This window comes from Gorilla gorilla, chromosome 5 (assembly GCF_029281585.2).
Source record: "Gorilla gorilla gorilla isolate KB3781 chromosome 5, NHGRI_mGorGor1-v2.1_pri, whole genome shotgun sequence".
Taxonomy (NCBI): Eukaryota; Metazoa; Chordata; class Mammalia; order Primates; family Hominidae; genus Gorilla; species Gorilla gorilla.
The window spans coordinates 138476098-138503070 of NC_073229.2; the positions used below are offsets into that span (position 1 = coordinate 138476098).

The 26973-nt window shown below is 35.5% G+C and overlaps 1 protein-coding gene across 5 annotated transcripts in view; it reads right to left on the bottom strand.

Annotated features, from left to right (window-relative positions):
• HS3ST5 (heparan sulfate-glucosamine 3-sulfotransferase 5) overlaps positions 1–26973 on the bottom strand; it is a 286591-nt gene that overhangs the window by 227582 nt on the left and 32036 nt on the right. The window lies entirely within an intron of this gene.

Genomic DNA, 26973 nt, shown 5'->3' on the forward strand with positions numbered 1-26973 from the left:
GGAAATACACCTTCCTTTAAAGATGATAAAATGATTATATACTCATATGCCCTTACTCAGAAAATGCTTGGCCCACCTTATAGGGGAACTTAAAAGTCATTAAAGTATTTTAAAGTTTAATACTAAGTCTATTTTGGCTTCATTTTTCACATTAAAAATCCATTCTTCATTCACAAACCCATTCACAATGTACAAACCCAAAGGCTTTCATATTGAGACATTATTTTACCAAGAATGTATTTTTGTGCTAGTTGGAGAGTTGTTACAGTCATCTATTTTTTTAAACTTTTTTGTGTGAGTTCCTTTTCATGGTGAGAAACTAGTTATGAAATCTTTTATTCTCAAGTAATTGTGCTGAAGGTTGAGAAGCTTGTCTCAGCCACAAGATCTAGCCTTAGTCACAACTTGGCACAGAAAACCTTATGACCACTCTCTACTATGCATTGCCTCAACCACAACCCAAGGGGAATGGAATCTTCCAGCTCCTAAAATTTGGATCTATGACCATGGAACCCAGGGAAAAGAAGAGCTAAATGCTTCTTTAATATTAGTGTTACAAATATTTATATTGTTTTCCATAATAAGCTGCAGAAAGTAAAATTACAACATAAGAGTTACAGTCATAATAAACTTATATTGTAGAGGTAAAAAGTGAATCTCCAAGCTGCTCCTTATAACACACACATGCACACCACACACACTCATATATATGTGAATATATACATATAGATCAGAGTAGAACAGTACTAAATCTGAGAAGAAAATTATTAAACTTAATAAAATTAAATCAGGAGGAAAAAGACTGAGAAAATATCCATCACACTAAAATCTTGATTGATCTTCAGCTCATTTGTCTATATAATATGACCCCATTATCTAAGGGGCTAGGATATTCTATTTGTACGCTATTTTCAAGCAAATGCCATTTTTACAAACTAAAATAGATTAGCCAGTAAATATCTGAATGCTGAATCTTATTGCTAGGCATTTATCCAAAAGAATTGAAATCAGGATCTTGAAGAGATATTAGCATTGGATGTTCACTGCAGCATTATCACAATAGCCAAAATGTGGAAATTACCTAAACTGTCGTCAACAAATGAATGTATTAAAAATGTGGTATATGCATATTCTCACTTATAAGTGGGAGCTGAATGATGAGAACACATGGACACACAGAAGGGAACAACATACACTGGGGCCTATTGGAGGATGGAGGGTGGGAGGAGGGAGAGGATCAGAAAAATAACTAATGGGCAGTAAGCTTGATACCTGGGTGACAAAATAATCTATACAACACAACCCTATGAAACAAGTTTACCTATATAACAAATCTGCACATGTACCCTTGAACTTAAAAGTTAAATTTAAATAAATGTGGTGTATACGTCCAGTGAAATACTATGCAGCCTTAAAAATGAAGAAAATTTCTGCCATATGTGTCAACATGAATGAACCTTGAAGACATCGTGCTAAGTGAAATTAGCCAATCACAGAAAGATAAACACTGCATGATTCCACTCATATGAAGTATATAAAATGGTCAAATTCCACAGGGAGGGGAACAACACACACTTGGGCCTGTCAGGGTGGGGAGGGCGGTGGGAGGGAGAGCATCAGGATAAATAGCTATGCATGGAGGGCTTAATATCTAGGTGATGGGTTGATAGGTGCAGCAAACCACATGTTTACCTATGTAACAAACTTGCACATCCTGCACATGTATCCTGGAACTTAAAATAAAATAAAATTTAAAAAATTATAGTACATTTAAGTATGAACTTTCATGAAGCCATCGCAAATAGTGGTGAAGTCAATTGCTAATGACTTGGAAAGACATCACTAAATGAACAAAATAGGTTCCAAAATGCCACATGCAGTCTGATCCCATTTATTAAAAAAAATCGAAATATACATGTATGGAAAGATAATGAAAAGATATATGCAAAAACTGTCTAATGCCATAATCTCTAGAGGTTGGATAACAAGTGATACTTATTTCTTTCCCGGTGTCTACTTTTCAATAAAATTTCCATAATTAACATGTAATGCTGTTTTTGATAAGAAAATAAGAAAAGTATTTTTAAGAAAAAAATTAATAAAATGGTCAAATTCATATACTCTGGAATGGTGATTATCAAAAAATTATCCATTTTATCAAAAAATTAATAAATTTAATAAAATGGTCAAATTCATATACTCTGGAATGGTGATTATCAGCGGCTGAGGGGAGGAAAAAAATGGGAAATTGCTAATCAATGGGTATAAAGTTTTAGTCCAGCAAGATCAATAAGTTGTAGAGATGTGCTTTCAGCATTATGCTTAGTCAACAATAATGCATTGTACATTTAAAAATTTGTTAAAAGGGTAGATCTCATGTTAAGTGTTCTTGCCAATATAAAATTTAAAAACGATTTAAATGGTTATTAGCCACATATATCATATTATATTGATTAATTTGCTTAACAAATTAAAAAGAGAAAGTAAGTATGTTTATGTTGTACCACAAAGAACCTTGTTTTTCTTTCCAATTAAATGTATAAGAAAATTGTTCAAATCTATCCTTCCCTTTTACAAACTAGCATTGAATTACCAGTGACTTATTAAATTTTTTTCCCTCAAGCACACAATTTTGCTTTTCTCATTTTCTTGTGGTTCATTTTACATTAGAACAAAATAAGTAATTAATTTTAAAAAGAAACCTATGAAGTTACAACAAATGATAAAAGTCTGTCTTAATATTTATCATGAATAATATTTTAAGAAAAAAACAACTCGCATTTTTGTCTGCTAATCTTACTTTTGTGGAGCTGTTCAGATGTTAGTAACTTAGTAACATTCCAATTTTAATGCATTAAGAAGAAAGGTAAAAATGAAATAAAAATTAGAATGGTACAGAGTAGTTTCTCTTTAGATGTTAAAGATAACTGAAGTTGTGCCTGAAGATGTCTTGTATAAATTAGTGTACTCGCCTTTTTTCTTCTTATTTGAATAACATAACCTCTATTCAAGTGCATTTTAGACAATTTAGAAAATACAGACAATTATAAATAAGAAAATAAAAATCACTTTTAAGGTAATTATCCAAAGATAAGTACTATTAATATTATGCATTCATGGCGGTAATATAATTTTAATAACATTGAGCACTTACTCTGTACCAGTCACTGTCCTAATTATTTATATATATTTAATCATTAGTTTACAAACCCTAACATTGTCTCCATTTCGCAAATGAGGAAATTAGGGCCCAGAAATGTTTAGTAGCTTGCTTAGGGTCAAGGATCACATCTCCAGTAAGTGGAAAAACTGGGATTTAAAACTGGGCTCTTTGAACTACACCAGAGATTGTGCTGGAGACATAACCACAATTGTACCACATGAAGTCTTTTTCTGCGTGTAAAACATAAAAGGGCTATAATTTATAATGTACATACTGTTTTATAACCTGTTGTTTAAACCATGTAACATATTACAAACATCTTCTGACATTGTTAAATAATCTCTTATCACAGAAGGTGAAAAAGAAGCATTTTGACTTGCTAGAAATCTTGTGGTGTGGCTGTTTCTGGCATGGGATGATTCAAGAAGCCTGAAACAAAGAACAATCTCTATTTTCTGACATGTATTCAAATCAAACAAACATCACCCTCTTTAGGCAAACAAGTTACCATAGCAGAACCGACCAATGGTCTGATCATTCCAATATCCTATTTCTGAAATTGTCCAATGCTGGCTATTTTAGCAGAAGACATAAAATCCCCCATAAAGTGCCTAATTGTGTGATACACTGTAGTAAGATGAGAATGTCCCCTTTGTCCAGCATCTTATCTTCCACCACCTAGAAACTTAAGAGGGAATCGTCCTTGAAATTTTATCTTACTGAAACTAGCAATGTGTGAAGATGTTATTTTACCACACACATATCCACTCACCAATACGCTAAAAGTGTAAAGAAATGAGTTTTATTCCTGTGTAGCTTAAGAAAGTCAGGAATTTCTATAGCTATCTCTATCAATGTATAATACATAGAATATACATGCATAATTAGTTCATTAGGACTATGCAAAAATATTTGTTAAGTAATGTAAAGCAGCAGTGTGATCAACAGGTAAACAGCATTTGATAGAGTAATCTTTTCCTCCATTAACAGTGTATCATAAAATACACTCTTTAGGAGAGATAACCAAAGGGCAATTATTGAATGGCAAAATTCACTGGGTAAGTTTCTACACAGTGCAAATCAGAAAATCAATGCAATGGTACATTTTATTTTATGAACTGCGATTATATTATATTTGGATTTTCATGTGGTTCTAAAAATATCACTAGTATATTGGCATGCTAGCCAGGCAGACAGCAACATTTTAAAGAGGGCTCCAAAAAATAAATTATTTGATATATTTCCTTTTTCTAATGAAAAAGGACATAAGAACATAAGAGACTTGTACCTTCCACTTACTGTCTCTTGGAATCCTTGCTCTTGGAGCTCTGAGCTGCTGTGCATAGGCAGCAGACAGAGAGTCATGTAGATATAGATGTATGATACCAGATCCATGAGCTTTGTGAGGTACAGTGATTATCTTTGACCAATCTGACTACTAAAGGTTTCATGAAGAAGGCATTTATGCTATCTCTATACTGACTCTTTTCCAAAATTTCTCACCTGCTTGCCTTTGTTGCCATTCCCAGAAATGATTAGATGTTAGATATAGTCTGTGCCTAAGAATCGAATAAAAGTAATTCAGTCCAATAGTTATGAGGACCATCGCCTCATAACCTTGGGACTTTTTCCTTACCTAATCAGCTACTAAGTACTCGTCTCTGCTTCCCACAATAGTACAGATCTGTAGCTCCCGAAGAACACAGCTGTGCTTTATGAACTTTGTATTTGGAAAGCCTCACATGGTTCCTGGGACAGAGAACATTTTCAACACATTCTTATTGGAACAGTGCCTGACACATAGTAGGCCCTTGATGAATGCTGACTGATGGAATATTTGAATGGATGAGTGAATATATTTAACCATTTACTGCATTTTTCTAATGTTATCCTTTACATTTCCATCTAGAATATACATATTTTAAAATCTATTTCATAGAAGATATCATAATACAACATTGTAGTTTTACACCAAAAATACACCCACTAAAGACAATTCAGTCACAGCTAAAAAAAATAATACACATTGGATACTGATCAGTACTATTTATAAATTTTTCCTTGGGTAGGAAAAATGATGCTGCAACTGCTTCCAAATCAGCAACGTGTACAGTCGGTACATCCAAGAAACACGAAAATATTATATGTTCTACAAGAACAAATAACTGGATTTAAAAAAAATTCAAGACATAAAATTTAAAGACATCCCACCAATTATCTTCCTCCTCATTATTTTTAAATGGCCCCAGTCAGTGAGCAAGCATTTATAGAATTAATTCACCAAATATCCTCAACTTCTTCCACCGTATCTGGGAGGCTGAGGAGAAGTCATTCCAAGAGGTTGGTTTCCTTGTAAATCACAGATGATAAAACCTTCAGTCAATCATAACTTGTGTTTTAGTTTGTTGCAGCTAAAGGAGATTAATACTTGTTATCTATCTCCTCAGGAAGACTGTAAAGAAAAGTAATTTCCAGAACCCACTTGCTCACTAATGTGAGCTCTACAAGTACAAAGCTCATACTTTGTAATTATTACCTAAGGGACAGATAGAGCTGAACTCAGGAAAGTTAAAGGAAATAAATTTTGAATTTTCCAAACTATCTTCCTATGGGCTTTGAAATCAAAGTTAAATATTTTTCATTTACCACAGTTTTAAATTTAGCACAAATATCCAATGGGTTATATAATAGTATTGTACTTCAAATGAAAAACAAAAATGATAGATTTCTTTTATAATAATGATTACATAAGCTCTGGGGTTCCGAAAAGCCACAACAACTTATTATATAAGAATTCTTTGTCCTCAGTAGTCACTGAAATGCAGCACAATTATAAATGGTATGTTTCTATAAGTTCCATACTTATGTACTATCTCAAAATGATTACATAAATATGGAGAGATTAAACCACAAGGTTTTTTGTGGTTGTTGTTGTTTCTATTGTAATTACATTTTTAGAATCTAATTACCATGCCAAAAGTGGTCTTTTCGAAGACACACTAAACACAGTATGAATCAGCTTTGAAAAGTGTGAAGTGGACCAAACGCAGTGGCTACTGCTTTTACTAGTGCAGGCTGAGGAAGACAAAAGGTTCAATCTATTGCTCTTTTTTGGAATTTCAGAATAATCAATAAACCATTAGGTTTAAATGGAGAATTCAGAACTTCTTTAAAGATGTCATGGTACAGACACTAACTAAAGTCCCATCCTGAAATTTTGTCTATAAATTATGACTTTCTGATCAAGATCATACTAAAATTGGAGTACTAACAGAGAAGATCACACAGAAACCGGTAATGCCAAAAGGGGTTTTATTTTCTTCAAGGTTGTTCAATTCAGTCTCCTGTTCCTCACCAGCCTTGTCCTAGGAGAATTCACACTACTATGAATTTTTTTTAATGTGATTTGAATGCCAGATGGCATATCAGAGTTGATGCTAAATTTTTCTTTCAAAACACAGGCTCATTGGGAACACATTTTTTATTTCTAAAATTACAACTTGACAATTACTAGGTGCCACTTGTATTGGTACTGTCATATCCTCCTAAGAAAGTTTTAAAAAATAAAAAGGAGATGGTTTTATGTACAAGAGTTGTGTTACTATTTTTTTTTTTAAGCAATAAGCCATTAACCCTTGTGGGGGAAAACTGCTAAAAATATGTTGTAAACAATCTATTATTTAATTTGTTTCCCACTGTTACTCCTGATTGCACTATCAAGCAGCAGTGGAAAACTGGGGCTGGGAACCTAACAGTGCCCAATTCCGGGGAGTCGACCCTACTCAGTCTCTTTGTAGGTACACCAGGTACTCTTTCTGTCCCCTGTCAAATGGGCTCTCATTCTCAGGCCCTATCCAGGGCAGGGCTGCCTGATGCTCCTTTTCTCTGGAGATGAAAGAAGTCTCATCACAGTTGGGTTCAGTCCTGCTTGCCCAGCCACTTAGTACAACTACTAGTTGGGGAGTGCATGATTTCAGAAATCTTTTCTTTGGAGCAAGCAGAAGGCTGATAAAAACAGATACACAACTATGTGCATTTCATCACATCCAATCTCTGAAGAGAGTTTTTGTTTTGTATTCATACTAACAGTAATGTAGCACACCTAAGGACTTAAAGGGCAATTACACTCAGTATTTACGCACCCGCAAGTTATTAGTGGCTGTAATGGAAAGAATAGGGAAGAAAGTCAAGTCAGTCATTAGTCTGACACATATTTATGAGGCTCAGTATTAAGCAGGGACTGAACCTCGGGTCATCTAGTTCCATTTCCCCCATTTGATGGGGTATTCGATTTGTAGATACAGGCAATGCCATGGAGATGGCAGAGAGTGATTTCTGCAAGGCATTAGTGAGCTCTTTGTAATGTCTGGACAGGATGAAGAAAGGTGGGCTGCCTACTGGGAAGATTGATAAGAATGTCTGATAAATGGATGGTGCCACCAGGAAAAAGATCTGAAATGTCAGTCCTGGGGGCTCAGAGTTCAGCTCCTTCTCATTCAGCATTTGTTATCAGTTCCTTAAATAAAGGCAAAAAGAGCTTCTAGATCAGCTTAACGTAAAGCTCTAGGGCCTTGAATTTGAAACTCTGCTTTGACACAGTCTGCACATTTCTGTTTTTTCACACGTAAGAGAATAACAACACGGACATTATAGAGTTATTCTGAGGATGAAAGGAGATAAATGTTGGCACTAAGTGCACACTTTGCAACCCAAAGTATGTTCTAAAGAACAAATCTCCATAGGACATAGACAGGAAAACTAGCTAATATGGTTTATAGTAAGATGAAAATTTAAAATGATCCCACATTTTAAAATAAAAAATGAAATAACATTTAAAGGGAATAAAGACATTGTTTAATTGTTAGTAAGTTTCATAAGAGCCAGTTCATTTTTATGTAATCAATAACATCTATTGTAGCCCTTGTAGACAATAGTATTTTTGTCCATTTTGTGGTGCTTTAACAGAGAATCTTAGACTGGGTAATTTATAATGAATGGAAATTTATTTCTTACAGTTTTGGAAACTGGGAATTTTAGGATCAAGACTATGGCGTCTGGTGTGGGCCTTCTTGCTGCGTTCTCACGTGGCAGAAGGTGGAAGGGCAAGAGAGGACAAAATGTTGTGCTCTCACATAGCAGAAGAATGAGAGAATCCACTCCTGCAAGCCCTTTTCATAGTGGCATTAATCCATTCAGCTTCTCTTAATGACCCAAACACCTCCCAAAAGTCCCCACTTCCCAACACCATTACATAGGGAATTAAGTTTCCAGCACACAAATTTTGTGGGACATACTAAAACCACAGCAGATGGATACTCAAAAAGTGTTCACCGAATGAATAAATGAATATTAAGGCATACATTCAAGTGCCAGAGTCATTTTCATAAGCACTGGGGTTATGAGAAAAGATAGCCCTTCCCTCAAGTTACTCATGGTTTGGTGGTGGACAGACATGTACAGTCATCCTTCAGTATCCACAGGGGATTTGTTCCAGGGCTTCCCGAAGATACCTGAGGATGCTCAAATCTCTGATATAAAATTGCACAATATTTGCATATAACCTGCCAATATCCTCCTGTATACTTTAAATCATCTCTAGATTACTTATAAGACCCAACATAATGTAAATGTTGTATAAATCGCTTTATATTGTTTTGAAATTTGTATCATATTTTAGTATTGTATTGCTATTTTTTGTTTTTTTTCCCCAAATATTTTTGATCAAGGTTGGTTGACTCCACGGATGTGTAATCCATGGATACAGAGGGCTGACTGTACATTAATGATCATAATACAGTGTAAGAAGTGCTAAGGTAGAGAGGTGCACCGTGCACAGGAGCTCCACGAGTCCACAGGAGATGCACTTAACTCTTTGGAAGAGTAAGCCATGGGATAGAGGAGTGGTGTCTCTGAGCTGTACAGGAGGTAGTCAAGTGAAGAGAGGGGAGAGAGGGAATGTCAGGAGTTTCAGGCAGAAGCAGCAGCCTAGGGCTCAGAGCAGGAGAAAGAGCACCAAGTGTTCAGGACACAGAGGCTGGTTCTCTATAATTATAACTTTAGAGTTTAAGATGGAAAGTGGTTTTACATGATATTGGAGACATAACCTGAAATAAGTCATAAAAAGTCTATGGACTAAACAACTAAGGAGGTTGAAAAGGATTTGGTGGGCAAAGGGGAGTCACTGAAGTCTTTGATTCAGGATAATTATTAATATTTGTTTCAGAAAGCTTAGCCTAGCTGCTGGGAATACATGAATTGCACCTAAGACCAGTCCTGAGACTGTTGTAGTAAAATGAGTAGGAAGTGACAAGGTCCTAAGCTAGGGAAGTTCATGGGGCAACTTAATTGTAAAAGTTAGGAGAGATCTGGATTGGTGATTATGTATTTGTGAATTATCTAAATATGGATAATAATACATAAGAGCATATAAAAGCACTCAGTAAGTATGTGCACTATATGAAAAGCTGACAGATACTACCTTGGAAAATGCCAACTCTGGGCTTTAAATAGTGAACTCAAAGAAGAGCCTGAGAAGAAGCAGAAAGAGGTTTCAGGACCCCAAAAGAAGAAAGAGCCTCAAACAGCCAACCAGGTCAAATGCTGCAGAGAGACTAATATATTCAGGGCTTGGTGCCCAGGAGACCATCAATAGCCCCATGGAGACACACTTCAGGAGAATTTAGGTCAAAGGAGAAACCAAACTGTGGTACTTTCTGGAGTGCCTTACAAGTGAGGAAGCATTAGCATGACACAAAGTTATGGAGATATTTTAAACTATGGAAACAGCTGGATGAGAATATCCACCCAGAAGAGAAACCAGGAGGGCACCTAATCTCAATAACGTGTTAAGGAGAAACACTTAAGGAGAAGCAGCTGCAGGAAATTTGGAATGTTTCAGATGATTGAAGATGTGATCACTTTGCTTGTCTCCAGGAGATGCCATTGGGGAAAAGAGAGCTGATGCATTGGAAGCAGAAAAAAAACCTGCAGAATTAGTGTTCACCAACACCACAATGCTTACACTTTACTAGATGATGAACTTTTTGTTTCTGAGGTATTCAGGCAAAGCCTGGACAAATGTTTGATGAAGATCTTAGGAGACATTCCAGCTTTTGGTAAAAACTTGGATTAGATGGTTTTTGGTGTGTCCTCTTGAACTCCTAAAATTAATATTGCTAAGGTCAAGGTTAGAAACTTTTTTTTTTTTTTTTTTTTTTTTTGAGACGGAGTCTCACTCTGTCGCCCAGGCTGGAGTGCTGTGGCGCGATCTCGGCTCACTGCAAGCTCCACCTCCTGGGTTCAGGCCATTCTCCTGCCTCAGCGTCCCGAGTAGCTGGGACTACAGGCACCCGCCACTGCGCCCAGCTAATTTTCTATATTTTTAGTAGAGACGGGGTTTCACCATGGTCTTGATCTCCTGACCTCGTGATCTGCCCACCTCGGCCTCCCAAAGTGCTGGGATTCCATTTAAAGGTATGCATTTCTGATATAGAAAGGGCTTTCTCATGATCCTGAAACAATGTTAATACCATGCAATGTTAAATCACTGATTATGTTTCACTAATGTTAGCTGAAATTGGTCAAAAAGTCTTTTGGAAATCCGTACAAAGATCAAATATCTAATTCTTCTATGTATCTTTCTTTTTCTCTAAATTTTGAATAAATATCTAAAGGCGAGGATGTCTGTGCAATTGAGGATTACAGTTCTCTTATTGAATGGAGCTTAATATCATTAATATTATTACATAAGGTAATTACTTATGTAATAATGGTGAACACATAATTAACAAGGCACTAAAAACTTTTTTTTTTCAAACCCGGATAGCTGGCATCAGAACAAAATCACACACAAGAGCAAGATTTTATTCTGAGAGAGTGTGTGCCTACATTTTCTCATTCATTCTCTTTCTCATTGTTATGCACTCACACACATTTAATAAGGTAAAATATATTTACAGAAAATAAGGGGAAAAATAAATTTGAATCAGAACTGTCTTCCCTAATGCCCCTTATTCATTTCAGATATTTTATTAATCAATAAATTTTGTCTGTGAAGTAATAATAAATGTCTTTTAAGTGAGTAGGCATTGATGGCAAGCACATTGAGTCCTCAGTAAACTCAGGCTCCCTTCTCCAGAAGAGATAAAGCACTTGACATAGGGTGAGGGTAATAAGACCAAAGGTGGAGAAAGACTGTATTGACCATGGTAATCTTTAACTTGCCACATTTACAGATGTATCAGATAGGTAGAGCTTCCTCCAAAGCAGAAAACACTTATTCAAGGCTATATATAAGAAACTGACATATCTAGATACTGCTGCTTCAAACATCAGATTGTTGTATAATAAGGTCATCTTTAGCCTGTGACCACAAATCTCCTAATATCTGAAATAATAACGTGGAGAATAACTGTGTAAACGCATGCAAACTATATAGAAGGGAAGGAACTACTCAGGACCATGTACAAGCAATTACTTCCTTAGTATTCTTAATGACAGTGCCCCTTGGTGCTCCATAAAGTAGGTCTACTGTGACGGAAGCTGAAATGATTGCTTTGAGACTGCCAGACCATATCCAAGTGGCTTCTTCACAGCTTGTACAATCTTCAGGGCTGCACCAAGTGGCAAATAAGATAGTCATAAGTGGAAGAGAGTTCAATTATTTGAACAGGCCCATGTGTATGTCCCATGGGTTTCTATTAGATTTGAAAGTTGCTCCAATTGTGAATCTATGCTTCAAGTAGCTAACCATACAGAATGTTCTAAAATAGGCAGCAATCGTCAGCCAAACGGTCACCTATTTCTCAATGTAATGGCTGCTATTCTACTCAGCACAGAAAACACACTCACAAAATTTACATTTCTTACTTTTTTTGAGTGCAAAAATAGCAGAAGTTCATCTCACTGTTCATAACTACTAGCTATATTAACATTTTTACTCAACAAAGGCATGTTACGGCCCACTCTAAGTAAATATGGGTCCATGTCAACTATACTTCAATCTAATAAGCAGCAATATTTATAGAATGCCACATCATAGAAGTAATCAAACCTCACACAACAGATTCACTGAGGTTTATACCCATTTTTATATTGGTTTTGCCCTGGAAAAAAAAATCCTGGGGTATAACTAATTAAATAAAGTTATTAACATGTCTATAGTACATATGTATACTTACTTATGAATTTTGCTGGTAAGTTCAGAATCAAAATGTATTCATCCATCTCCATAACCAACATAGACTCATAAGTATAATCCATAGAAAGGAAAATAAATAATTTCAAATTAGTAATAGGATTTCTAAAATTCATGTGTGGATATATATTCCGAAAGATCTTGTTTTCCCACTATTCATTTTATCTTCATCATAATGCTAAAAATTCACACCCTGTAGGGTGCTAATAAAAAATATCTAGAGAGAAGATATAATCACCCCTGTTAAAGTAAAGGGCACAGCCAACAGCAGGAATTTGTGAGCTTTGAAATCCAAAAGCTTTGCCAGGTGGAAAGAGTCAAAACAAATGATACTCAAGAGGACAAGACAATGTAAATGAAAGCTCCTGCTTGTAAGTAAATGGAGGTGAAGCACGAAATCATGCATGTCTTAAAACCATAGACTCCAAATTTTAGAACAGAAAGGTAACACAAAGCTTCAGCCTATGCCAGAGTGCCTTCAGGAGCTTGGAGGATAACACTGAGCACAAAGGTGAAAGTTGAAAGGGGGTCTTGCAGCAAAATGGGAGTACACACTTCTCTGTAAAAACAAACAAGAAAAAATAAAAATAAAAACACCGTTCTGGATCAGAATCAGCAAATGGATCACCTCATTTCAAACACTGATCAGGTCCAGCCTCATCTCTTTATAGAGAGATGGACAGAGGCCCAGAGAGGCTAATGGACTTCCCCCAAATCACACAGCTAGCCCACAGCAAAGCTAGACATTTACTTCAATCATTACTATATATGAGTGTTTTTTTTTTAGATATACACCGGACCACTACACACTAGACAAAAATAATGCAACACAAGACAAGAATGATTTCTGCCTTCACAGGGCTCCGGTTTAGAGGGAGAGACAGGGACGTACACAAGCAAGAGAATCTGCTGAATAAGGCCGTTTCAGATATGCAGGGAACACCTGTAGATGCACCCAGCCAAGCGGTGTCCTGAGGCATCTGTGTTAGCACCATGAGTGACAGGAAGAGGAAGAAGATTGGGAAACTGCAAAGGAGCAAAGGGAAAGCAGGCTTCATGGGGAAAAGTATCTTTCCAGACTTTTTTCATTCCTTTACTGTAGAGTTAGTATATATTTTTTTCATACATTACATAATGAATTTAGCCATATCTAATGAAGGCCTTTCTCCTGTGGCTCTAAAATTGTATGATCCCTTTGGAATCTACTGAGTGCTTTCTATGGACAAAGTACTATACTGGATATGGGGAATACAGAACAGGCTTGGTTAACGCTTTCCTTCAAGGAGCAACAGTCTGATAGAGAGACAAGGTATCTACACAATTTTGTGTATACTAGAAGATAGTATGCTAGTCTCATGAAACTGTTAGTGGCAGCGTAGCCCAAGCTGCCAAAATGACTAATAGCCAATGAATACAACAGAATCTGACACATTGTTTTGGGAATAGTAACTGGAACATGCTTTTAGGAACTGCAACATTAATTTTTCTATGAATTATTCTTTTTCCTATAAATGGAATTAATATAATTGTTTTAAAAGTTCTTCCTCTAGAAGATGGTTGTCTCCTGTCCCTCTACCCCTGCTGTGACTGCCATGAATAAATATTAGTATATTTGCAGCATTTGAAATTAATTGAGATTCCTTGATCAATTAATGTGCTATTTTAATGTTTGAAATTAAAACAAATTAAACAACAAAAACTGGCAGAGGCAATTTCCTTACTATTAGAAGGTATAATTTATTTTTATAAGAGAAAAAAATCTTAGTAAAATAGAAATATATAAATGATCATGATGATTTTTGTTTCAAGTATGCATATCTAGTGCTGTTCATATTCTAGGTTATATTTCATTTTGTCTGAAATATTTAAACAGCAATAAAGAAGATCCATCAGAATTTGTTTTGGCCAATTTTCCACAGATACACTAATTCTGTAACACAAAATAATAACATCATTCTCATTTAACACTTAAGGGCACTTATTATGTGTCAGACATTGTTCTAATTAGTTTATCTATAATATCTCATTTAATCTTCACAATTCTATGAGGTAGGTCCTGTCATTATTCCAATGTCATAGATGAGAATTAAAACACACACAAAACATCATATAACTTGCCCAAACTCATACGGCTAAGTGTTAGAGTCAGGATTCAACCTGGCAGCACGACTCCAGAGTATACACTCTTGTCCTGTGTTGCGGGAAGGCAGGGACCCCGAATGAGGGGACCAGCTGAAGCCATGGAAGAAGAACGTGGATTGTGAAGATTTCATGGACATTTATTAGTTCCCCAAATTAATACTTTTACAATTTCTTATGCCTGTCTTTACTGCAATCTCTAAACATAAATTGTGAAGATTTCATGGACACTTATCACTTCCCCAATCAATACCCTTGTGATTTCCTATGCCTGCCTTTACTTTAATCTCTTAATCCTGTCATCTCATAAGCTGAGGAGGATGTATGTCACCTCAGGACCCTGTGATGATTGTGTTAACTGCACAAATTGTAGAGCATGCGTGTGTGAACAATATGAAATCTGGGCACCTTGAAAAAAGAACAGGATAACAGCAATGTTCAGGGAACTAGAGAGATAACCTTAAATTCTGACTGCTGGAGAGCCAGGCGGAACAGAGCCATATTTCTCTTCTTTCAAAAGCAAATGGGAGAAATATTGCTGAATTCTTTTTCTCAGCAAGGAACATCCCTGAGAAAGAGAATGCATCCCTGAGAGTGGGCCTCTAAAATGGCCCCCTTGGGTGTAGCCGTCTTCTATGGTCAAAACTGTAGGGATGAAATAAGCCCCAGTCTCCCATAGTGCTCCCAGGCTTATTAGGACAAGGAAATTCCTGCCTAATAAATTTTGGTCAGACCGGTTGCTCTCAAACCCTGTCTCCTGATAAGATGTTATCAATGACAATGGTGCCCGAAACTTCATTAGCAATTTTAATTTCGCCCTGGTCCTGTGATCTCGCACTGCCTCCATTTGCCTTGTGATATTCTATTACCTTGTGAAGTATGTGATCTCTGTGACCCACACCCTATTCTTACACTCCCTCCCCTTTTGAAAATCCCTAATAAAAACTTGCTGGTTTTACAGCTCCTGGGGCATCACGGAACCTACCAACATGTGATGTCTCCCCCGGATGCCCAGCTTCGAAATTTCTCTCTTTTGTACTCTGTCCCTTTATTTCTCAACCTGGCCGACACTTAGGGAAAATAGAAAAGAACCTACGTGACTATCGGGGGCAGGTTCCCCGATAGTCCTGTACTAAGTAACACTATCCAATAATTTATTTTGGAAAAGATAAGACTGAATTTTCTAGTGATAATATTCTTTGTGAGCATTCAAAGTGTTGGGCATTAATTAAAATACATAAAAATAACTAGAAATATACTATACCTCAGTGAAATTTCTGCATGAGGTTAAGAAGAAAATGTAAGTTTTGTGTTCTTATCTGCTCTTTCCCCTGTTCACTGCTAGTGGCTGCTAGGAGCTAAATGATTTCTATAAAAAAAGGACTTCCTGAAAACTGTTCCCTCTCTCATGTTCTAACACCAGAGAAATGGTCCTTAAGTGCTGGTGAAGACAGCCTGATAATACAGCAAAGGAAATATTATGCAAGTCTAAAAGACTAAGGGTTAAAAGGTAAAATGGCTTAATATGCATAGTATTTTAGGCAGTCTTTTTTTTTTTAAGATATGACACCAAAAGTATGGAAGAGAAAAGAAAAAAACTGGATTTCATCAAAATTAAAACTATTGTGCTATAGTGTTTCAAAGGACATCATCAAGAAAATGAAAAGACAACCTAGAGAATAGGAGAAAATATTTACAAGCCATCTATCTGAAAAGGGTTTTGTATATATAACATATAAAGAATACTTTAAATATACAAAAAAATCCAATTCAAAAATGGGCTAAAGATTTGAATAGACATTTTCTCCAAAGAAGATATTCAAATGGTCAACAAGCACATGAGATGATGCTCAACATCATTAGTAATTAGGGAAATGCAATCTCAAACTACAATGAGATATCACTTCACCACCATCAGAAAAGCTAAAACAAAAAAGACAGACAATAATAAGTGTTGGTAAGAATGTAGAGAAATTTGAATCCTCATACATTGCTGGTGGGATTATAAAACGGCACAACCACTTTGGAAAACAATTTGTGAATTCCTCAACATACAAAACATAGGGTTGCCATATGACCCAGCAATTCCATTCCTAGATACATATCCAAGAAAAATAAAAACTTATGTCCACACACACAAACGTGTACATGAATGCTCACAGCAGCATTACTCATGATAGCTAGAAAGTAGAAACACAAATACTTACAAACTGATGAATGAATAAATAAAAGATGGTATATTCATACAATAGAATATTACTGTACAGTAAAAAGGAATAAAGTACTGATGCATGCTATAACAAGGGTGAACCTTGAAACATTACGCTGAGTGAAAAAAGCCAGTCACAAAAGACCACATATTGTATGCTTACATTTGTATAAAATGCTCAGAATAGGAAAATCTATAGAGACAGAAAGTAGATTAGTAGTTGCCTAGAGCTAGTATGTTGGAGTGGGGGAGTCTGAAAAGTGACTCTAACGGGTGCAGGGATTATTGAGGGGATGAAGAAAATGTTCTAGAATAAAATGTTCCAAAGATTGTGGTAATGGTCACAGAACTCTGTGAATGTACTAAAAACTGCTGAACCGTATGCTTTAAATAGGTGAATTTTATGGTATGAGAATCACATCTCAGTAAAGCTGTTTAAAAAATAATAAGCAGGTTTCATCAAAAGTCAATTCTGTGCAAAATCTATGTTATTAATAATAAGTTCATTTTTAGTTCATCTTTGTTATTTTTCTAGGAAAAGTTAATTTATTTCTAAAGGTCATTCACAGGACACACTAGGGTCCCCTGGGAAATGAAAGTGTTGCACTGGAGAAAAGATGTCCTCATTTTCTCAGTTGTGGATCCACTGCCAAACACTTGTTGTCTTAGCTCACCTGAGTCAATCCTGAACAAGGCATATTTAATTTGAGAAGCCTCATTCCCAGTAGCAAGTAAGGTCTAAGATTGAGCCTTGGTATCCTAGGCACTTGTGTAAATTTAAGGGATCTACATCTGGAAGAAGCCATAATATTCTCCCTATTGCATCAGCACTAGAGCTCCTTACCCCACACTCTTTCCTAAATATGGTAAAGCTTTGGTTCACTTCTCCACCTGGGGCTGAATCCTTGACCTGATCTCCATTTCAGGGACACTGACACTCTCCTTAGCTCTCATCATCCATCTCCTGAAAAATCTGGACATATGGCTGAGCCCTCAGCTGCTTCATGGGGTTCTCTTCAGAATGGGACAGGTCTCCCAGGACCATGACACAGCCTTCCACATGCCACTATCCACTGATCATCACCACTTAAGTGTGTCTGCCAAATTTAGAGGAATGGAAGGGCAACCAAGGGCTTTTTAAGAAGAAAAAATAGCCTCATGAATAACTGAAAGTTGATTTTCAGTGTTAAAACTGTAACGTGTATTTATTAGATCTTCGCTGGCTTTCAACATCATTGTTGACTCACAAAGTTTACTCTCCAAGCTGCAAATCATACTGTCTGCTGTTGTCTCCAAGTTTTGCAAATATTTGAAGTTACCCAGAAAGGTATTGAATGTATTCTTGCCAAACTGGCAGCCTACAAACTCAATTTTTCAGTTTTGCAGGAGTCACACATCATTTTATGTGTGATGACCCTAGACACCCTTAATATATTTGTTACGCTCAACTAGGTAATGAGAAAGACAGAAAAATTAATCGTTTCAATCAACATAACCCTCAAAAAAGTAGAATCAAGGTACCAGTAATCTATCCTTGCTGAAAGCCATTGCAAATTATTATTTCATGATCACTAGAATATGGCAGTAGACATGAAATGGTAAGAGAAAGTCATAGTTAAGTTTATTAATAATAAAGTTTGTCTAGTTTCATTTCACCACCATGGCTATATCCAAGCACATATGCAAAATTAAACTATCAATCACCTGCTACTTAAGTAAAACCTAGGACAATAATTCAGGTATGTAGATGTGAGATTAAAAGAAGGACATCTGGAGAGCAATGTGTAATAATGAAAATTCTTTACAAACATTTTAGGGAGCAGAGATGCGGGGTACAATTATTTTGAAAGAAAGAAAAAATTATTTCATTTTCTGGGTAAGCTTCAACTGTCAACATTTGCCAAGAATTTGTGAGCAAAGGACTGTCTTTCTACTCTCCTTTCTCATCTTCATTCCTATAGCATCCTTAGGGGACATCTTTGGTCCTCCCATCCTTTATCTCTTAGTAAAATCATTTTATGTCTTCATTATTCATAGTTTAAATATATTATGACAATCCTTTCTCAATTAAGAGTGAAAACGTTACAAACTGAATATGGATGAACAACTTTAATGTTACTATTGTGAGTTGTTTGCCCACATTTAAAATGCTCTTAGCTTCTTTTATATAACTTAAACTTGTGTAGTTATTCTTAATGAATTCTTGAGACCAATTTGGCTCCTGGAAACTCAAAAAAGTTTAATTTGTTTAAACTAAGATGGACTGAATACTGCTTTTCTAAATACATCACTTTTTAAATTCCATGACGGAGACTGGTAGGTTGAATGGATTTCTGCACTGGGGTGTAACCAGGTTTCACCAAGTCTGGCCTCAACTCTACCAAAGCTTTCAGCTCTAGCTTTTAGATATATTATATTTCAGTAGAAATGGATTTTGGAGCCTTTACTAAAAGTATTTCAGGATTCCCAAAGATTTTTTTGTGATTTCAAATAAATAAGGTGATTAACGCATGTTTGTCCCAGATATTTATACTTTCCTTCCTCAGTCCCCCCACCCCCACCTCAAAAGAAACCTGCCACATTTTAGCTTCACTGGTTTCCTATTGATTTAAAGTCTGGATTCTTAACCTAGAACTCTCATGGACTTAGGAGGTCCAAAAACCTGAAAATTTGTATGCAAAATGTATCATACTGTGTTTGCATTTTTTTTTTCTGGGCAGAGTGACTATGGCTTCCACCTGATTTAAAAACAATTTTTTTTTACTTCAATATGTTAAGAACCACTAGTTTAAGAGAATATAATAAAAGGCTCTGCAGGAAGAAGAAAGTACTCAAGGAAAATGATTTTTCTTACAGGGGTTTTCTCACGTTGGTACTTATCAGGGCACATTACATCATACTAAGAAGACAAACATCCTAAAGAATTTGGACCAACATTGGTGCTGCAAATTTGGATGTACTTAACTTAAATTCTACTATAACACTGTCTACTTAAGATTATTTATGAAATATAATAATGCATGCAATTATTTCTAAAATATCTACAAAATTAATCTAGCAGCTTTATCTATTGAGCCTGTGCCCATAAATCAGAATGTGATTTTCCATATCAAGCCTTCAGGAAGACAAAGAAAGATAAATTTTATTTAAAAAATGCATGTCACTGAGGGAGAGTTTATAAAACCACAGTAATGACTGGCTGCAGTAGTGGTGTGATTCCATGTGGACCTCAGAGAAGAGAACTAAATCATTCAGGACTTCCCCATTGCTTCCATATGCACAGCCATTTCTCTGTAACTGATACAAATGTCTCTGGGAGAAATACAAGATGTCAGAAGTATTTCTGACTGACCTACACTCAATTAGCAATTACTCAAAGGTCAGTCAGAAAAGAAAGAACTACATCAACACCTGCTACTTATAACGAAGCAGTTAGAAAGATGAAAAAGATAATGAATTCTTTCTATATGGTATCATATATTAAGAATTTGTGATGTTTTCTTAAATATCTAATGTAGACATCATTTTCTCAAGCATACTAGGCACAAACACAATTATGAATGCAGGAAAAAAATCCTTCCATTTTGTTTAAAGGGCTACCACAGAAATAAAGCAGTAGTGTACTCACAAACCTTTGTGCTGCATAGTAAGTGCTGTGATTCTAGAACACTCACATTTAATTTTCATATAAATTTTTAATGCCTCTATACAATACATTTATGTAAAATGAAAGCTCCCTCTAGTGGCAAAAGAAGCTTTATTTTGGATTTGAATAGCTGCTTCCAAACCACCCTGATTATATCAGCGATTCTCAAACTTTTTGGTCTTAGAAGCTTTTGTTTCATGTAGGTTATATTTATTACTATTAACCATATTAGAAATTAAAAGATTTTTTAAAAATCATTCATTTAACAATAGCAAAAATGAACTCATTCCATGTTAACACATAACGTTGTTATGAAAAATAACTGTCCTTTCAAAGCAAACAAAAACTGCAAGAAGAGATAGATTGTTTTATATGTTTGAAAAGTTCTAGTGTCTGACATAATAAATGACAGCTGGATTTTCATAAATGCTTCAGTAGTCAATCTTTTGCAAGATGTTTTGGTTGATGTATAGTTTTAAAAGTTAGCTCTCACATAGATATAGAGTTGAAAAAGAAAGGAGTAATTGAATAGCTTTTTAAAATAGCTGTGGGTATTTTTCTTTAATACTACACCAAAACTTGACAAGTAATCATTTCTTAAAGATTAGTTGCAATGTGAAATCTGAAACCATATCAATGTACTCTATTACATTAAAATTCACTGGTCTATCTTTCACTTTGAATGGATCTCTTACTAAGCATAAATTTTACCATCATGTACTGGTCATTTTGAAAATATTGCACTGGGTTCTGCAGTTCTCCTAAATGTTGACATATATCATTATTTAAAAATCATATTCATTAATATCACCACCCACCTCATCAGGAAAGTCTTTACATATTCAGAAGCAGTCATACTCAGAGTGGCATATACAATTTTCTAATACTTTTTTCTAATTCTAAAATTCAAGCTTTCAAGTAAAAGTTCAAATTTGGAAACAAATATTGTCAGTTGTTCTTTTGAAGTGACAGACTCACTCTGTTATTTTTTAGAAAATGCATGTGAAATACCCAACTATGAATAATAGCAGCTTGACAGTTGTTCTTTCAAGTAAACATGATGTTCCATGAAAAAGTGGCTAGTTCAGCTAGCAACTCAAAGGACCCACATGAACTTTTCCTCAAGACTGCCCTTGTGCTTGGGTATGCAGTAAAAGTACTTTATGTGTACTTTTCATTTCATCACACAGATTATTAAAAAGACCATACTCAAAAGTTGAGATTTTTACTGCTTCGTCAAGGACACTCTTAAGAAAAGTTGCCTTCTCCTTCTCCTGTCTCTTCTCCTTCTCCTGTCTCTTCTCCTTCTCTTAATGTGAATATGTGGCAGTAAATAATACAATCAGTCTAGTGCCACTTAGATTCGATTCATGCTAAGGCACCAGCATCTTACACACCACTGATTTTTGCACCATCAATACAAATCTCAACACAATGAAACAGACAAAGAGCACCTTAATATTATTATGGGACTCTCTTGACAGTGACTAGAAGATTTCAGGGGTCCATGGACCACAATTTGAGAAGCAGGATTGACATAATACATTGGACTACATAATGTTGAACTGAGAGACCAACTGGTTGGCATCATGAATTAACAGACATAAACACTTAAGTTCAGAAAGTCCAAAGTCACGTTCCTGTACAATTACCATTGCATTCTGCCTCTAAGAAAGTGCTTTAAATTCTGGGAGTCTTTGCCTGAATGTAATTTTTTAAATAATTATGACTATTAAAAAATGTTCAACATATCCTATTCTCATAAGGGTCCAAATTTCAGTTTAGTTTTTTTTCTCATTTATTCAGGGACTATTTAAGGCAAAGCTTCTGTAAATGAAATATACATATATATATACACACACACACACACACACACATATATATATATATAAAATATATATTCTTCATTCCTACAGCATCCTTAGGGGACATCTTTGGTCTTCTCATCCTTTATCTCTTAGTAAAATCATTTACATATAAATTGTTATATATATATAATCTATAAGCAAATAATTTTTTCACTGGATTACAAATAGTATATAATTTTGACCTAGAATATATCTCAGAGCCAATTTTGAATTATAACATTACTGAAACATTGTTTTTTAGTGCTCGATATTATATTTATAGTAATTTTTCTAAAGTGTTTCTATATTTTAGCTGTGAAGTGTTATACATCAATGCAATTATAGACTAAAAACATTCTCAATATTCTACAGATTAAATAAAAAAGACACCTATGGATTGCTCTATAAGACACAGGTGTGGTTGCTATAAAAATAGCTATATGTGAAAGACACTATTTGAGTACCCAAGTTAAATGAAAGTGTATCAAGTGCTTTACAATCCAGAATCCAATAAGTTTAATAAAAGGATTAAGAAATCTAGTAAATCTTACCTATTTCTGATCTAGCTAGAAATCTGAATAACCAAGGGACTCCCCAAATGCTAAATATTTATTTCCTTCTTAAGAAATACATATAGGACATACGATCACTTATTTTTGTCCATTTCAACATCTATTTCTCCTGAACTTTGTTCTGACCACCTCAGTATAGGCAGTAGCAGCAGCTGGTGAAGGATCATGGGAGAACTGTGCACAATTAACGATAGTAGCAAGGGCAGCATGAACATCTTACTATATTCACTTCAAGCAAGGACTTCCAAATCACAATTAGAGAAAATGTGGATTGGGCTTCCTTTATTGTTGATACAGAAGGCCCAAAGCCTTATGTTGTAAAACTGCAGTTTCCAAACTTTGTAGGCACTAAGAGGAAATTTACAACTTTGATTCTGAAACCTGTATGAGATTACCTAGGGCAGGTTTGCTAGGACATCCTCTTAGTCATTACTCACTTTACTAGTAGTTCATAATATAAAAGGCATTTCTCTGTCCTTCATGAGAAGAGCATAGGATGCCACCTTTGAAGTATGTATAGCACAAATATCCTTACTGTTTTTTTTTCCATCTAGTAATCTACTGAAAATTACACAGGGATTTGTGAGAACTAGGATAAAACCTAGTTTTTTTTTTCTTTAATAAGAAATGTCTAAGAATTTTATTGTTGTATTGCAATTTCATATAGAAACTAGGATAAAAACTGAATTCCTCGATGTTGGTCTAAAATAAGTTTCTGGAGAATCATGATAAAAAATAATTTTGATATTGAAGTGTGTATAAAGTAATGCATAACATACGCAATTCCTATTTTGACTTATCTCTTTGTAAAGGTAAGGGGTGGAAAGAATTTGCATTTAAATTTAAAAAGTAGATGAACTGGCATTTACTAGTGAGATGTGATTTGCTTTCCTTTAATAGATAATAAAATATTGATAGCAATATAACCAAGAAAATTTGGAATACGACCGTTTTAATTAATATCAATGTGAGGTGAATTAAAATTTCTTATCAATATATTACTATTTACCAGTTTCATATGGTTTTTTGATTGAAATGATTTGGGAGTTTTGATTATGCCTGTATATATAATGCTGCTCAAATTTATAAGATAATTACTCAATGTGCAATATTAAGACTGATTAGTAAAAAACCTAATGAGTTGTGTCATATAATGAATGCTTAGAAATTGCTTTAGGAAGCAGATAACAATATATTAACTTGGAAATAAAATTTTTATACATCGACACTGTTCACAGAGAGAAAATAAGTAATTAATAGACTACTCTTCAAGAAAAACAGAGAAAAATCATCATAGTAAATGACTATTAAAATATTTAAGTTGAAAATCTATATACTAGTAAGTTTAGGAATATCTTAAGCATAAATTGAATTTTAAAAAATTATATCTGGAGCATAAGTCTCTTAAACTTAATATTCTTGTACTTATTTGACCTCCTACATAGCAGAAAATAGTGTAGTTTAAAACTAACTAGATGGTGGCTGGGCGCGGTGGCTCATGCCTGTAATCCCAGCACTTTGGGAGGCCGAGGCGCGCAGATCACGAGGACAGGAGATCGAGACCGTCATGGCTAACACAGTGAAACCCCGTCTCTACTAAGAAATACAAGAAAATTAGCCGGGCGTGGTAGCAGGCACCTGCAGTCCCAGCTACGCGGGAGGCTGAGGCAGGATAATAGCATGAACCCAGGAGGCGGAGCTTGCAGTGAGCCAAGATCACACCTCTGCACTCCAGCCTGGGTGACAGAGCAAGACTCTGTCTCAAAAAACAAAAACAAAAACAAAAACAAAAACAAAAACTAACTAGATGGCTCACTGAACATTTGAGTAGAGTACAAGAAAGAATAGCTCTTTCACTGTTGACATAGACCTGTAGCTCATGAAATGCCTCTGACCCCCTGAACTGCCCCAGCACCCAGTCCCAGGAGGAGGTGAAAACCAGACCAAGTAAGGAGAAATGAGTGAACAAATAGATTAGTAAAGTGATTCTCTTGACAGCTCCCTGCATGCCAACAAAACCCTGAAATGCCCATAGAAACATTTCTCCTCCCAAGTTGGTGAGACACAGTTGTCCTTGATGGCAGGTGCTCTCAGAGCCAAGCAGGTATGAAACAAGAGAAGGATGATGTTCCCTTCAGACTAGGCATCATGTTAACCGGCAACTAGGAGGCAAAAATGAGAACTGATCCCGTAAGTCATTGGTACTTAAACTATAGTGAACATCATACTCATCTGGGACGTCGATAATAATATAAAATACAGAGTCACACTTACAGAGATTCAGATTTAGAAGAGACAGGGCCAGGAAAGCCCTTTAACAAGTAACCTAGGGGATGCTGTTGAAAGTGATTTCTTTGACCACACTCTAAGAAATCTTTTCACAGAATACATATGAGCACTCAGGGACATAAAGTCTCTAAAAGGATGGTAGGCTTAAATAACCGAAATTTGTAAAATACTTAAAGTACAAATAGAGTTGTCCAGAAGAGATTTAAGCAGTAATAGGTAAAAACCTCTTACTATGTGAGGGACTTGTAATAAAACACATCCACCTATTTCTAAAATGTTACCCAGTATAATGAATTCAGTAGTAACCACAGGTTGAAAATATTAAATATCCTGGCCAGGTGTGGTGGCTCACACCTATAATGCCAGCACTTTGGGATGCCAAGGCAGGCAGAGCACTTTTGAGGCAGGCAGAGCACTTGAGGTCAGGAGTTCGAAACCAGCATGGCCAATATGGAGAAACCCTATCTCTATGAAAAATACAAAAATTAACCGGGCTTGGTGGTGTGCATCTGTAATCACTGCTACTCAGTAGGCTGAGACAGGAGAAATGCTTGAACCCAGAAGGCGGAGATTGCAGTGAGCCAAGGTTGCACTACTGCACTCCAGCCTGGGCGACAGAGTGAGATGCTGCTTTGTCTCAAAAACAACAAAAAAGAAAACATTAAATATCCTTTTGTGTTAAATTTTTTAAATATTAGAAATAAAACACTGAAAAATACAGTACTACATTTGTCTTTGGGCCAAGATTGTTTCACATTCTAAACAGAGAATTAAGTTTGCACTAAATATTGCCTGCCAGGGCTCTTTTCCAACTTTGATTTCATAAATATAAAGTACATCTAAAGAAAAAGTATCTATATTTATGTATACTTTCAAACATGCCTTTCATTAAGGTCTTCAGGGTAATGTGCAGAGAAAAAGACCTATGATTCAATGGAAGTGAGCAGTAAACTTGCTCTCTCCAATATATTGTACTGGAGAAGGGAATGATGAGTCCATGATGGAATGATGGAGGAAAAAAATTGAACTCATAGTCCTCACAGAAGACTTAGATTTAAATCCAAACTAAAATTCTCCTATCTGAAATACCTTTCAAATGTTATAGTCCCGAGTAGGTGGCAAGCTCCTCCAGGATGCTCAGTACATTTATTGCACAATAGCTACTCAATAAATGAATGAAAACGTGCCTTTACTATATGCCAACGGTCAGGGAGAGGTAGTTGTGTAAGAAAAGGTTTGGGATTCTAGATTTTTTTTCAGAGAGATATGAAAACAAATAATTATGCTTATCTGTAACTTATTAGGGACTCCAGAGCAAGAAATTCCTATTAAAATGGCATCTTAAGTTCTCAAATTCAATTGTATTATAAACGGCAAAAACTTCAAAAATTTTTTTTGTGGAAAAGACTTTATTTACTCACCAAATAGCTTTTTTTTTTTCCCTGCTAGGAACCTAGGAAGTCTTTTATTTTTTTCAGGCCTTTTGCATCTAGGTAGAGACCCGTGCACAATGGATGTTTGTTGTATATAGATGCTCTTCGACTTGCAATAGTGGTTATGTCCCCAAAAACTCATGGGAAGTTAAAAATATCTTATGTTGCTCATTTTCACACCATCGTAGAGTTGAAAAATCATTAAGTTGAACCTTGATAAGTAGAGAACTGTCTGTATATGTTTAATTAATGATATGATTATATTCCCCCACGAGTTTCAGTGATAGAAATGTGTAAGAGAATATTCCATCTACTTTCACATATGTAAACTCATTTAAGGCCTCAAAATCCCCTGGAAAATTAAATAGAGTTTGGCAACTTTCTGGTTTACTTCCAGATTATAAATGTTCCAATAGGTTGAATATGCTAATACAGCCAATGTCATCAAGATTAAGTTCAGGCTCAAGAATAAATACATT